Consider the following 15,949-nt stretch of genomic DNA (forward strand, 5'->3'; position numbering starts at 1 on the left):
TAAACATCGACCACATGTCCATAGTACATTTCCCTGCAAAAACCTCATCCCAATTCAAACCCGCAAGTTCTAGCCTTATAGCCTCATAATTTGCCCTTCCCCAATTAAAAATTTTCCTGTCCTCTCTGATTCTATCCTTTTCCATGATAATGCTAAAGGCCAGGGAGCGGTGATCACTGTCCCCCAGATGCTCACCCACTGAGAGATTTGTGACCTGACCCGGTTCATTACCTAATACTAGACCTAGTATGGCATTCCCCCAGTCGGCCTGTCAACATACTGTGACAGGAATCCGTCCTGGACGTACTTAACAAACTCTGCCCCGTCTAAACCATTGGAAATAATCAGGTGCCAATCAATATTAGGGAAGTTAAAGTCACCCATGATAACTACCCTGTTATTTTTGCACCTTTCCAAAATCTGCCTCCGAATCTGCTCCTCGGTATCTCTGCTGCTACCAGTGCGTGGAATGCACTGCCGAGTCAGTAGTGGAGGCAGATACACTAATGAAATTTAAGAGACTACTAGACAGGTATATGGAAGAATTTAAGGTGGAGGGTTATATGGGAGGCAGAGTTTGAGAGTCTGCACAGCATTGTGGGCTGAAGGGCTGTATTGTTCTATGTTCTATGTTAAGTGGGTGGAGAAGTGGCAAATGGATTTCAGTGTAGATGAGCATGAGCTGATGCATTTTTGGAAAGTCAAACCAGTGGAGGAATTGTATTATGAATGGTAGGGCAAAAGAGAGTGTAATGGGACAGAGGGACCCAGGAGAATGAGTGCTTAGTTCATTGAAAGTAGCATCACATGGTGGAGAAGAAGGTGACCTGCACACAGGCCTTCATCGGTCAGGGCAAGGAGTTGGGACGGGGGTACGTAGCAGTTGCATAAATCATTGTTAACGTCACATTTGGAGTGCTGCGCACAGTTTTTGCCATCCTGTCATACTGGGTAAACTGGAAAGAGTACAGAAAAGATTTGCAAGGTTGTTGCCAGGACTAGGGGGTCTAAATTATTGGGAGAGGTTAATCAGGTTAGGTCTTCTTTCCTTGGAATGTAGGGAGATGAGCACGAGACCTGTTAGAAATGTTGAAAATTATGAGAGGCATTGAAAGGGAGGATGGCAGTAGTCTTCCCCCCGTGTAGGGGAGTCCAGAACTAGGAGGTATAGATTTAAGGTGAGGGGGAAAGATTCAAAAGGGATCTGATGAGCTTTTTTTTCATATAGAAGATGGAGAGTATGTGGAACAAACAAGGGAAGGAGTTGAGGCAGAAACACTTAGATAGGTACATAGAGGAGTGGGGCTTAGAAGGACATGGGTCAAAAGCAGGAAATGAGAAAAACTGGGTGGGTAGCCGGGGGACTGGCATTCATGCTGTATTGCTACATGACTTTATGACTCTGCATACGCAAAAAACCCCTGAAATTTTTAAAAATAATGCATCAGTGATAGTATTTAAAGGACAAAATAAAACAGTAAGTATATAAGCTACACAGCCAGAATTAAATAAGATATCAAAGAAAAATATTTTGAACTGAATACAGATAAATTATGTCTTTCCCTGATTTAAAGTGTAAAAACATGGCAAAATTGTTCAATTGATTTCACAATATGAAAGCTGTGATTTATTCTGTGTGAGAGAAGAAGGGGAAAAGGGACCAAGAATTTGTTAGATATTCTCTAGAAAACATCCTGCTTTTTGTATGAGCTACAATTTTTGAGGTGGCAGTAAAGCATTGTAGTGAAGATTGTCAGCGGATTTTGACATTATAGTTTCAACGCTGTGTTGCAAACAAATTGAAGCAAAATTCTGATTTTCTTTCTTAAAATTAACTATTTTGATTCATTATTTATATTACTAAATCCCATCACTGGGAAAATCCCATCAACTGATCTTTTCAGGCGGACTTACATTGCATTTTGGGGGTCATCTATTGTACCTGGTGCTCTCAGTGCAGCTATCTCTATATTGGTCAGACTCAATACACATTGGGGAAATGGATAAATGGGTAGCCACTGCAAAAGGCAGGATCATCCCATGGCTACACATTTCAATTCAATTTCCCATTCCCGTTCCCATTCTGACATGTTAGTCCACAACCTCCGCTGCTGCAATGATGAGGCCTATTTCTGTCACGAGGTGGGGACAAGGGTGCTGGGAGTGGACCCACACGCAGGACACAAACACGTCTTTCTTAGCTACAATAAAATAGCGTTTATTACTCGCTACACAGAAGATCAGGAAATAGAGGACAAAGAGGAACATGAACCTCGGACTAGGAACTTGGATCGCCATGGACCTTGGACTCAGACAGTGGAACATGGACAGCCGCAGCCCTTGGACTTAGACAGTGGGAACATGGACAGCGGAACATGGACAGTCGCGGCCCTTGGACTCAGACAGTGGGACATGGACAGTTGTGGCCCTTGGACTCAGACAGTGGGACATGGACAGTTGTGGCCCTTGGACTCAGACAGTGGAACATGGACAGCCGCGGCCCTTGGACTCAGACAGTGGGACATGGACAGTTGTGGCCCTTGGACTCAGACAGTGGGACATGGACAGTTGTGGCCCTTGGACTCAGACAGTGGAACATGGACAGCCGCGGCCCTTGGACAGTGGAACATGGACAGTTGTGGCCCTTGGACTCAGACAGTGGGAACATGGACAGCCCCGGCCCTTGGACTCAGACAGTGGGAACATGGACAGCGGAACATGGACAGTCGCGGCCCTTGGACTCAGACAGTGGGAACATGGACAGCCGCGGCCCTTGGACTTGGACAGTGGGAACATGGACAGTTGTGGCCCTTGGACTCAGACAGTGGGAACATGGACAGCCGCGGCCCTTGGACTTGGACAGTGGGAACATGGACAGTCGCGGCCCTTGGACTCAGACAGTGGAACATGGACAGCCCCGGCCCTTGGACAGTGGAACATGGACAGTTGCGGCCCTTGTACTCAGACAGTGGAACATGGACAGCCCCGGCCCTTGGACAGTGGAACATGGACAGTTGCGGCCCTTGGACTCAGACAGTGGAACATGGACAGTCGCGGCCCTTGGACTCAGACAGTGGGAACATGGATCATGGCAGCCATGACTGGGACCCTGGGGACTGGGACCACCATGACCCTTGGACTTGGACACTGGGATCCATGGATTGCCGCAGCCAGGAACGTGGAACCTGGACTAGGAGGCTAGGACCTTGATTCACCACAGCCAGAAACATGGATACCAAAACACAGGACAACAAATATTGAACCAGGACTCCTCCTTCAGATCAGGCATCAAGCCAGGACTCTTCAAGGGGTAGACACAGACAATGGGCAGGAACATCAAGCCAGGACTCCACCTCCAAATAAGGCATGGAGCCAGGACTCTTCTTTGGGGGGTAGATACAGACAAGGGGCATGAACGTTGAGTCAGGACTCCCCCTGTCTTGTATGAAACCACACCTGAAGTGGTAACCGCAGGAAGGTTAAATATCTCAGTCCCAGGTTGAGCATTAGCAATGTCAGACTCCCCGCCGCCAGAGGAATACAACTTACGAAATATCTGCTGTTTCTTTGACTTCACCATTGGGGAGGTATTTTCCAGTTTAGTGAAGAATGCTGGTGAATAGCTTATGTTTCTTGGTGACCTTGAGTCACTCCTTGCAGCAGAATCTGGGGCACGACCTCTTCGCGCAAGCAACGGCATCGGAAGCCAATCATTACTTGGGGGCAGCCTCTGTTCAATAGGCTCTGCTTCCCTTTCCCTTTGCTGAGGAGCCTGGACTACACTCTGGCGCAGGAAGGTGAATTGCTGGTACTCTGATGTGGGCTGGATGACTCTGGTTTGTCGTAGCAGTGGCGGTGACTTGCGAAGGCTTCTTAACACCCTTGCCCCGAACGGCTAAAGCCTCTTGTCCCAGGGGCTTATAAGCTGCTAGTTTGGGTCGAGGGTAGATTACCTTGATTGCCAAGCTCAAGGGACGCCTGAAACAGATTAGAAGGGAACAAGGAGTCAATGGTTTGGATCGCAACCTAACTAAATTTAAAGGGGAACCGATCCGGACTATGACAATTTCAGGTTGGAGGAGCAACAACTTATATTCCATCTGTATAGCCTTTAATCTGATGGCATGAATATTGATTTCTTTAACTTCCAAGAATTTCTCCCTCCTCACTCCTTCTCTCTTTTTCTCATTCCCCGTTCTGGTTATGCTCTCATCTCTTCTTTTCTCAACTCCAGCCCAACGCCTCCCTCTGGCTCCCCTTCTCCTTCCCTTTGTTTTATGGTCCATTCATCATCATCACCATGTGCCAAACTCTACCAGAGCCTCGGCAACCACATTTTTCCACTGCGACTCGTCGGCAGTCAAACCTCTGGTGGTGAGGCTGGTCCACTTCTTGATGTTGTCGATCCAGGTTGTCCTCCGTCTGCCTCGGGAGCAGCTTCCTTCTACTCTGCCCTCAAGCACAGTGCGTTCCAATGTGTCATGTTCTTGAGATGTGTTTTCTTTGGATAACAGTTTCCAGAAGTATTGGTTTCGTGCCAGTCTTTTCTAGGATGAAATTGTTGGATCTCCTTTCAACGTATGATACCCTGAGGATCCGTCTGTATGTCCACATCTCAAATGCTGTCAACTTCTTTTCACCAGTGTGTTCGAGTGCAATTTCTCTATCTATCATGGTCCATTGTCCTCTCCTATTAGATTCCTTCTTCTTCTGCTCTTTACGTATTCAATTTTTGCCCTCCTAGCTTCTTACTTCATTCCCTTGATGCACCATCAATAACTCTCGGAGATGTGAGGCGAGAATAGGCTTTTATTAGCTGGAAGAGAGCACTATCAGCAGCAAGAGACCATCACACAACATCCTGGAGACTGAGGGAGGAGCAGTGCCTCCAATCGCCTTTATACAGGGGTCTGTGGGAGGAGCCACAGGAGCAGTCAGCAGGGGGGGCGTGTCCAGACAGGCATATGTAGTTCACCACATCCCTCTTGCCCATCTACCCTTCACCTGCTCTCGACGACCTACTTACTAGCTTGTACTCCTTCCTTTCACCTCACTTTCTTGTTCTGACCTGCCCCATTCCTTTCCAGTCCCAATGAAGGGTCTTGATTCAAAACACAATGGCTTATTCCCGTCTATAGATGCTGCCTGACTTGCTGAGTTCCTCCAGCATTTTGTGTCTGTTGCTCTGCATTATGAGATAACTTTTAACCAGAAATACCGTCGACCTATTAATCACAGGATTCTGCAACATAGCTATGAAGTTCAAGTTCAACTTGAATTTCAGTTTATTGTCATTCAACCAAACACAAATATGAAGCAACGTTCCTCTGGACCAAGGCAACACATAACTCACACAAATAACACCTAAAATAATTATTAAATTAACAAATCATAGGGTTAATATATGATACATGTTATAAAGTAAATAATATAACACTACTGGCACTTCAGATGTGATGAGACCTTGGTGGTCACAAGGAATTTAGGAGTCTTATGGCCTGGGGAAATAAGACATTTCCCATCTTATCAGTTCTTGTCCTAATGGTAGGGGGTCAAAGAGATTGTTGGACGGATGGGCGGAATCATTGACTGCTAAGGGTCTTGCGTATGCCGTGCTCCTGATAAATATCTCTAGCAAGCGGAAGAGGATCCCAATGATCCTCTCAGTAGTCCTTGCAATCCTTTGTAGGGACTGACTGTCAGATGCCTAGCAACTCTGTGATGCAGCTGGTCAGGTCAGACTCAATGGTGCTCCTGTAAACAGTCGGTTAAAATGGTGGGGATGGGGAGCCTCACTCACCTCAATCTCCTCAGCAATTGCATACACTATTGTGCTTTCTTGACCAAAGAGGTGGTGTTGAGGGACTAGGTGAGATTGTCTGTTATGGAACCACAGGTCCTACTTGACAGTTAATGCACCAACCATTCATGATTATTTGTCTGGTCTATCATAGACAACTTCTGGCATTAAGGAGTTCTTCATGGGAAATGGCTCTATAGGATACTGGGATAAAAATACCATAATTTCCAGATTTTTAGTGGAGAAAAGTTAATATCATCTTGTAAAATTAAAACTCCAGGAATTAAAATACATTTTAGATAAGAGACTATGCCAAAGAACGTTGTAAATAAGGTTGCTGTATATTGAATTACATCTAGAAATTACTATTGCAAATATTAGTAGTCAAAAACGTAACACTTTTTTTTGCAATCTTTCTCTGAGCTATTTTGTCATAAGTAATTCTGGTCTAATGCGTCTACTCAAGTAGCAAACAAATGTCAACAGAATTTGTTGACAAATGATTTAAAAAAATCTCCAAGGGTTATTTGTAAGATGAAAACTTTTAGAGCAACCAAACGAAAACGTTGCAGAAGATGCATGACAAAGTCAAGGCAAGATGGTTTAAGATGGCACTGAGCTGTGACCTCCATTGAAGCAGCTGCTCAGTTTTAATCGATTTTTAGAGTGTTTCTTTTTGGGTTTGTGAGGATGGTTTTGGGGACTGAAAGCAGAGTTAGGGGTTAGGTTAGGATTTTAGGGATAGGGATGTGGGTGAATAAAAATACTTCCTTGTTTTCATATAATATGAGATTAAAGGTGAAACTGTACAGATAGTACAAAAACTACGGAAACTGTGAACTCAGCCTTTTCTCCTTGGAGCGACAGAGGATGAGAGGTGACCTGATGGAGGTGTATAAGATGATGAGAGGCATTGATCGTGTGGATAGTCAGAGGCTTTTTTCCCAGGGCTGAAATGGCTAGCATGAGAGGGCACAGTTTTAATGTGCTTGGAAGTAGGTACAGAGGAGATGTCAGGGGTAAGTTTTTTACACAGAGAATGCTGAGTGCATGGAATGGGCTGCCGGCAACGGTGGTGGAGGCAGAAATGATAGGGTCTTTTTAGAGATTTCTGGACAGGTACATGGAGGTCAGAAAATGGAGGGCTATAGGTGACCCTAGGTAATTTCTAATGTAAGGACATGTTCAGCACAACTTTGTGGGCTGAAGGGCCTGTATTGTGCTGTAGGTTTTCTATGTTCCTATGTTTCTTAGATAGAAATGTTGGGAAGGCACACTAACTGTCCCATTTTCAATTAAGTGATCCCAGCTGAACAAATAGTACAGAAATCACAAATGGCTTCAGGTTCCTTTGCACAGGAGAGCAGCATTAGCTCAAGAACAAATAGCAGCGGATGACAAATAAAAGCAGAATATACTGCAAATACCCAGTAGGTCAGTCAGCAGCAATGGAGAGAAGGTGTAAATGTTTACACCGTAATTGTAGAAGAGGAGCATGGGATCAGCCTCAAAGAGGGGATATCCTGTCTACCACTTTACATACATTTCAGGTGGATAGCAGATATTGTGTATGAAATTGAAGAACTGAAGTGTCATGGTCTGGATCGGTTCCCCTTTAAATTTAGTTAGGTTGCATTATGATCCGGACCATTGACTCTTTGTTCCCTTCTAATTCCGTTTCATGTGTTCCTTGAGCTTGGCTATTAAGGTAATCTACTCTCGACCCGAACTGACAGCTTATAAGCCTCTGGCTTTAGCCGTTCGGAGCGAGAGTGTTAGGAAGTATTAGCAAGTCACTGTCGCTACCACAAGCCAGAGTGATCCAGCCCGCATCAGAGTGCCAGCAATTCGCCTTCCTTCGCCAGAGTGGGTCTGGGCAAGGTCAAACTGCCAGGGGTGAGTTGAAGGCGGAGTCCTGGCTCGATGTTCATGCCCTGTGTCCGTGTCTGTCCCTCGAAGAAGAGTCCCGGCTCGGTGGCTGAGTTGAAGGCAGAATCCTGGCTCGATGTTCCTGTCCTGTGTTTGGTGTCCATGTTTTTGGCTGCGGGGATCCATGGTGTCCACGTTCTGGCTGCGGGGATCCATGGTGTCCACGTTCTGACTGCGGGGATCCACGGTGTCCACATTCTGACTGCGGGGATCCATGGTGTCCACATTCTGGCTGCGGGGATCCATGGTGTCCACGTTCTGACTGCGGGGATCCATGGTGTCCACGTTCTGACTGCGGGGATCCATGGTGTCCACATTCTGGCTGCGGGGATCCATGGTGTCCACATTCTGACTGTGGGGATCCATGGTGTCCACGTTCTGACTGCGGGGATCCATGGTGTCCACGTTCTGGCTGCAGTGATCCAAGGTCCTCGTCTCCAAGTCCTAGGTCTGCGATGATCCAAGTTCCCTGTCTCCAGGTCCAAGGTCTGCGGCGGTTCCAGTCCCCAGGGTCCCAGTCATGGGCGTGACGATCCAAGTTCCCAATGTCCAAGTCCAAGGTCTGTGGCGGTCCGTGTTCCCAGTGTCTAAGTCATGGCCGCGGCGATACAAGTTCCCAGTCTCCAAGTCCAAGGACCGCGTCGGTCCCAGTGATGGCCGTGACGATCCAAGTTCCCAGTTTCCAAGTCCAAGGTCCGCGTCGGTCCCAGTCATGGCCGTGACGATCCAAGTTCCCAGTTTCCAAGTCCAAGGTCTGCGGTGATCCAAGTCCCTAGTCTCCTAGTCCAAGGTTCGTGTTCCCTTTTGTCCTCCTTGATTTCCCAGTTCTCTGTGTAGCGAGTAATAAACGCTATTTTATTGAACCTAAGAAAGACGTGTTTGTGTCCTGCTTGTGGGTCCTCTCCCAGCACCCTTGCCCCCACCTCGTGACATGAAGTACTTTTGGACTGAAATAAAGAGTTGAAAACTGTGCTTCCCTAACCTTCTCCTCATCTGAAACGTGCTAGGGATTCAAACAGATTTTCAAATGATCACATTGGACTTGGAAAACCATGTCATTTCTGATAATAGAGAAATGATAATAGCATAAAACCATTTTGCCACCATGACTTACTAAATAGAATAGAGCAATCATTTACCTTAAAAATAAAGGTAAGCAGTGGAACGTTTTACAGACTCACTCTCTAGGCAGTAACCTTCTGCAGAAAATGCCCACTCTTCCTGTTAACTTTTCAAATGATTTCAGTGGTGCAAAACTTGGATGGTTTGTATGATTGATGGGCGATGTGCTCTCTCCTTTCTCAAACACTTTAGGCAATTGACTTTCTCTATAATTGTAGCTGCGACTTAAACAAAGCACTTTTCCATCAGATATTTATTACTTTTAACAGATGTTTCACAAATTTCATAGATCTATCTCTTTCAGTCTGAAATCAAATCGTCATGCTCAGTTTCCTGTTCTGTGTTTGTAACTCACGTTGCTGTTTTCAATCACATTCTACAGCTGGATGTATTCTGATACTGAAAACATCACATCATCAGAAATGGAAGCTATAACATATGTGTGTGTAGATCCGAAATCTGCTTTTATTTTGTGTAAAATTAAATGGAAGACAAATTACAATGGATCCCAGTGAATAAACAATGTGGCATTCTGACTGATCGTATCTCCGAAGTTTGTGGAAACAGGCAATCTCTCACAGAAGGAGGTACAGTGCAGGAACATATGTTTTGCTATCATCATTTCAGTGCAACGTTAAAAGAGGAACCTATCAGCATTATCTAACCCTAGATCAGAATGATTATAATCCATAGATATCAGCAAAACAAACTTATTAAAGTAGGAGATTTGATCAAGTGAAAATGATGGGTTCCATTAATATTATGTTCAAAAGTTGCAGCCAAGAAGCCAAATTTAGAGTTTGGCTGGTCTGTCTTGTTTCAGAGCAACCTGCCTACTTTCAGTTCCCAGCAAGATGCCCTCATTCAACATTATTTAATGAGATAAGTGTAGTATGGAGACTCAGGTTTCTTTCACGATCCTAACTTGACAGTAGTTTCTGTAAACGTTTAAAGCAATTTTAGTTCTGGATATTGGAAATCTGTATTGAAAGATTAGCTTGTAAATGAAATAGTTCCTTGTTTGCTTTACAGCCCCAGAGGATCTAATATTTGGAAGCAGATTTCCATTGCAATTTAAGATGTAACAGGGTGGTTATTCCAGTGTGAGTAATTTGGCAGTATGCATTGTATCAAGCATTGTCCGTATAAAACTTTGGGTTTGCTTCATTAGCTAGTTGACAACAGATGCAAAGCAGAACTATTTTGCAATATGTTGACCTGCAAGTATATTTTTTGAGGAAGTATCCTGGGACCACCTCCACCTCATTCAAGTAAAATAAATTATTGTGTAAGCAACAGGAGATGGGTTGCTGACCAAGTTTAGGATTCTCAGGGTTAACCCCAAAACAACTAGCAGCTAACTGGATGCACCATACAGCTTCCAGAATTAACTCAAGTGTAACTGCTGGCATGGCAGATATTCCAGACTGAGCTACTTGCAGAGCCGCAAGAACATAAAGAACTTGCCCTAAACAAGGCTCCAGGGTCCATTTCTAGCAGTCTTTGTATTTTGAAATTTCAGCTTAATGTACTGAAAGTTGGGCTCTGAAGAATAAATCAGACAATGAAGGAAATTAAAAGCTGAGAGGATATTATTGTGTAATATCTGAGTAATATGGTAAATATATTATTTGATTAAGCATTATTTGGTTGTTTAAATAATTAATTATGGGTTATATGCAGATGTACGTGAATGGCAGATGTCATCATGCGACCATGTCATATGTGTGCACTTCATAAAAGTAAAATGAAACCAAGCACACGCATCTCTCAGCTCTGTGATTTTTTTTTCAATTACTTTTATGTTTCAGGGTTACAAAACATGACAGTGGTGACGAGAAAGTTTTAAACAAACTCGAGATGACTACCTACATGTTGAAGCGCAGCGAGATGTTCGAGTTTAAAAAAGTGCACCAAGAAACAGTCCAGTAAAAACCATAGTGCAGCTCATGATTCCTCGAGGAGGGACAGAGATGGTGGAGTTAACAACAAACAGAAAATGGAGAATTCATGGGTTCATAATCAGGCAACCAGGTGATAATAATCAGAAACTAAGAATAAGCAGAAATGGCTACATCAGAAAGATAAACTTGTTCAAATTTAGAACTGATAACTGGATATTTTATACTGAGCAAATTGAGCAGTTTTTTTTAAAGCAAATGGAATAGCCAATGAGAAGCGACTGCCAGTTTACCCGAGTGTAATCGGTGGAAGAACATACAGTTTGGTTAGAAGTTTGACTGCTCCAACCAAACCAGCCAAAATGATCCCTGCTGATGTTGTGAAAGTAATGTAGGAACATTTAGAGCCAAAACCATTGCTGATTGCAAAACACTTTAAGTTTCATAAGTGGAATCAAAAGGGAGGGGAGTCCATTTCAGTTTGTGTAACTGAATTGAAGAGATAGTCTTAGCATTGCCAGTTCAGTAATGGACTTAATGATGCACAGGGAGATTGTTTAGATTGTGAAATCTTGCAAGAAAGCATTCAAAACAGCTCATAACTGAAATACAGCTCAGATTTAAAGCAGTTGAAATCATTGTATCAATGGAAACAGCAGGCAGGGATGCAATTGAGTTGAAGTCAGGAATGAAAGAGAGCGTGAACAAAATAGCAACATCTAAACAAAAACTGGTTTGGCTGAACAAATTGTGTTACCGTTGTGACAGGGGCTCACATAAACCAGACCAATGTAGATTTAAAGGCAAAACCTGCAGAAAATGCAACAAAGTAGAACACATACAAAGAGCATGCCAGGCAGACAGAAATGAACGGGCTGCACAGGGAAGAGAAAGATGTTAAAAGTCAAGTTGCTGTTTCATAATGAGTACTTATCTGCCTGCTGTTGATGAAAAATCTGATAACGATGAGAGTGATGCGGGACTGGTTAACCTTGGGATTTACAATGTGAAAACTAACAATAGACAAGCAATACAGCTTACTTCAGAAGAAAATGGCAAATTAATTAAAATGGAATTGGTTTGGCTGTTTCAGTCATCCCACAATATGAGTTTGAACGGCATTTCAAAGATAGTGGACTGAAGCCTGCAGATATCCAACTAAGAACTCATACTGGAGAACAGGTTACTCCTGTGGGAATTACATTGGTAACAGTGAGATACAGCAATCAACAAATCACATTGGGCTGGTGTGAGGAAAGAACAGGAGGCCCTGCTGAAATGGAGTGCTAGTCAGGATGGGATTGCTGAAACAACTCCAACTTGATTGGACATCAATCCACCATTTGCACGCCACATCCCCTGAATAAAGTCAACTGACAGTAAATTAATAAAGGTACTGGATGATGTTACAGCAGTGTTCAAGGATGGAATGAAATAATCAAAATATCAAGAGTAAAATAGTGTTAAATGAAAATGCCACACCCATGTTTTACAAGACCTGTCTAGTTCCTTCTGCCATCTGTTTTTAAGTAGCCAGTGAGCTGGAATGCATGGAGGCTGAAGGGATTCTTTCCAAAGTTGAGTGGTGTCCATGGGCAATGCCAGGAAGAGTGGGTCTATCAGGAATGACGGTGACTTTAAAGTCACCATCAACTCAGTACAAAAGAATAGAGGATGCCTTTTCAAACCTTTCTGGAGGGAAACTCTTCAGAAAAGTGGATTTAGCTGAGGGCTACTTACAGATGGATATGGAAGAAGAGTCCGAATTGTTTCTCACCATAAACACTCAGAAAGAGCTTTATCGCCATAATAGGCTTATTTTTGGAGTAACATCTGCACTCTGGCAGAAAGCTATGGACCAAGTACTTTAACACTGCCCAGGCACTCAGTGTTACCTGGATGACATCACTCTCAAAACGTCAAGACAGTGCAAAGAACGTTAGAATATTGTGTGCTCAGAGCATGGAACAATAACTAATATGGCAGGGGGATGGGAACCAGTATGATAGAGGTGAGGATGAGCCAGCAGCTAAACAAGTAGATGAATATGTAATATGTAATATGAATGGAAGGAAGGACCAACAATGATGGGGTACAACTGCAGACAGAGCAAAGAGTTAAGTTGTACCACAGAGGCAAAATTCATAAGGGCAAAGAATTCAGGACTGAAGGTGCTGTATTTGAATGTGTGTAGCATTCAGAATAAGTGGATGAACTCATGGCGCAATTAGAGATTGGGCGGTATGACATTATGGGCATCACTGAGTCGTGACTGAAATAAGGTCATAGTTGGAAGTTTAACATCAAAGGATATACTTTGTATTAAAGGTTCAGGCTGGAAGGCATAGACAGTGGTGTGGCTCTATTGGTAAGAGATGGAATTACATCTTTTGAAAGAGGTGACATAGGGTCAAAAAATATTCAATATTTGTAGGTGGAGTTAAGAAACTGCAATGGTTAAAAAAACATTATGGGAATCATATACAGGCCTCCAAATAGTAGTGAAGATATGGGGTCAAGATTGCAAAGGGAGCTGGAAAGGACATGTAATAAGGGTAATGTCACAATTGTAATGGGGGACTTCAATATGCAACGGGATTGGGGAAATCAGGTTGGTGTTGGATCTCAAGAGAGGGAACTTGTTGAATGTCTATGAGATGGCTTTTTAGAGCAGCATGTGCTTGAGCCTATTCTGGGAAAGGCTAGCTTAGATTGGGTGTTGTGTAATAACCCAGATTTTATAACCCATCTTAATGTAAAGGAACCCTTAGGAGGTAGTGATCATAGGTATCTTACGGATAGGGGAATCAAGGGATATGGGGACAAGGCAGGAACCGAGTATTGATAGTAGATGATCAGCCATGATCTCAGAATGGCGGTGTAGGCTCGAAGGGCTGAATGGTCTACTTCTGCACCTATTGTCTATAATATCATTGAACTCATACTGCAATCTGAGAGGGAGAAGAATAAGTCACATGTATCAGTATCGCAGAGGAATAAAGGGAAATACAGAGGCATGAGGGAGGAGCTTGCCAAGGTGGATTGGAGAGGGATACTGCCGGGGATGACTGCAGATCAGAGATGCCTGAAGTTTCTTGCAATAGTTCACAAGATGCAGGATAGATATGTGCCACAGAAGAAGAAGTTCTCAAATGGCAAGGGTAGGCAACCATGGCTGACAAGGGAACTTAAGGACTGCATAAAGCTGAAGAAGAGGGCATATAAAGTAACAAAAGTGAATGGGAAGTTGGACTTCTGGGAAGTTTTAAAAATCCAACAAAAGACAACTAAAAAAGCTATAAGAAGGGAAAAGATGAAATATGAGGACTAACTAGCCAATAGTATGAAGCAGGAAACTAAATTTTTTTTGTTATATAAAGAGTATAAGGGAGGTGAGAGTTCATATTGGACCACTGGAAAGTTATGCTGGTGAGGTAGTAATGAGGACAAAGAAGCGGCAGCTTAACTTCATAAGTACTTTGCTTCAGTCTTTACAATGGAAGACACTAGCAGTGTGCCAGAGGTCCATGGGTGTCGGAGAGCAGCAGTGAGTGCCATTGTTATTACAAAGGAAAAAAGTGCTAGACTAACTTAAAGGTCTTAAGGTAGATAAGTCACCTGGGCCAGATGGACTACATCCCTGAGTCCTGAGAGAGGTTGCTGATGCATTGGTCATGATCTTTCAAGAATCTCTTGATTCTGGCATGGTCCAGGAGGAATGAAAAATAAGGGAGGAAAACAAAAGAGAGGAAATTATAGGCTGGTTAGACTAACCTCAGTAGTTGGGTAAGTTTTGGAGTCCATTATTAAGGACGAGGTTTCGGGGTGCTTGGAGACTAATGATAAAGTACGTGAAAGTCAGCATGGTTTCTGTAAAGGGAAATCTTGCCTGACAAATCTGGAAGAGTTCTTCGAGGAAGTAACAAGCAGGGTGGACAAAGGAGATGCAGTGGTTGTCATTTGGATTTGCAGAGGCATTTGATAAGTTGCCTCACGTGAGGCTGCTTAACAAAATAAATCTTACGGTGTTCCAGGAGATATACTGGCATGGATAGAGGAATGGCTGACAGGCAGGAGGCAGTGAGTGGGAATATAGGGGGTCTTTTCTGGTTGGCTACCAGTGACTAGTGGTGTTCCTCAGGGGTCAATATTGGGACTGCTACTTTTCACATTATTTGTCAATAACTTAGATAGTGGTATTGATGGCTTTGTAGCAAAGTTTGTGGATGATACAAAGATAGGTGGAGGGGTAGGTAGTGTTGAGGAAGCAAAGTGATTGCAACTGGACTTAGACAAATTGGAAGAATGGGCAAAAAAGTGGCAGATGGAATACAGTGTTGGGAAATGTATGAAAATGCATTTTGGTAAAAGGAACAATAGTGCAGACCATTATCTAAATGGGGAGAAAATTCAAACATCAGAGGTGTAGAGGGACTTAGGAGTCCTCTTGCAAGATTCCCAGAAGGTTAATTCACAGGTTGAGTCTGTGGTAAAGAAGGCAAATGCAATGTTGGCATTTATTTCAAGGAGAATAGAATATAAAAGTAAGAAGAAAACTGGGCTGAGAAGTGGCAGATGGAGTTCAACCCAGATAACTGTGAGGTGGTTCATTTTGGTAGGTCAAATATGATGGCAGAATATAGCATTAATCATAAGACTCTTGGCAGTGTGGAGGATCAGAGGGATCTTGGGGTCCGAGTCCATAGGATGCTCAAAACTGCTGCGCAGTTTGACTCTGTGGTTAAGAAGGCATATGGTGCATTGGCTTTCATCAATCGTGGGATTGAGTTTAAGAGCCGAGAGGTAATGTTGCAGCTATACAGGATCCTGGTCAGACCCCACTTGGAGTACTGTGCTCAGTTCAGGTTGCCTCTCTATAGGAAGGACATGGAAACCATAGAAAGTGTGCAGAGGAGATTTACAAGGATGTTGCCTGGATTGGGGAGCATGCCTTATGAGAATAGGTTGAGTGAACTCGGCCTTTTCTCCTTGGAGCGACGGAGGATGAGAGGTGACCTGATAGAGGTGTTCAAGATAATGAGAAGCATTGATCATGTGGATAGTCAGAGGATTTTCCCCAGGGCTGAAATGGCTAGCATGAGAGGGCAATAGTTTTAAGGTGCTTGGAAGTAGGTACAGAAGAGATGTCAGGGGTAAGTTTTTTTATGCAGAGAGTGGTGAGTGTGTGGAATAGGCT

Source organism: Hemitrygon akajei, chromosome 13 (genome assembly GCF_048418815.1).
Source record: "Hemitrygon akajei chromosome 13, sHemAka1.3, whole genome shotgun sequence".
Classification (NCBI taxonomy): Eukaryota; Metazoa; Chordata; class Chondrichthyes; order Myliobatiformes; family Dasyatidae; genus Hemitrygon; species Hemitrygon akajei.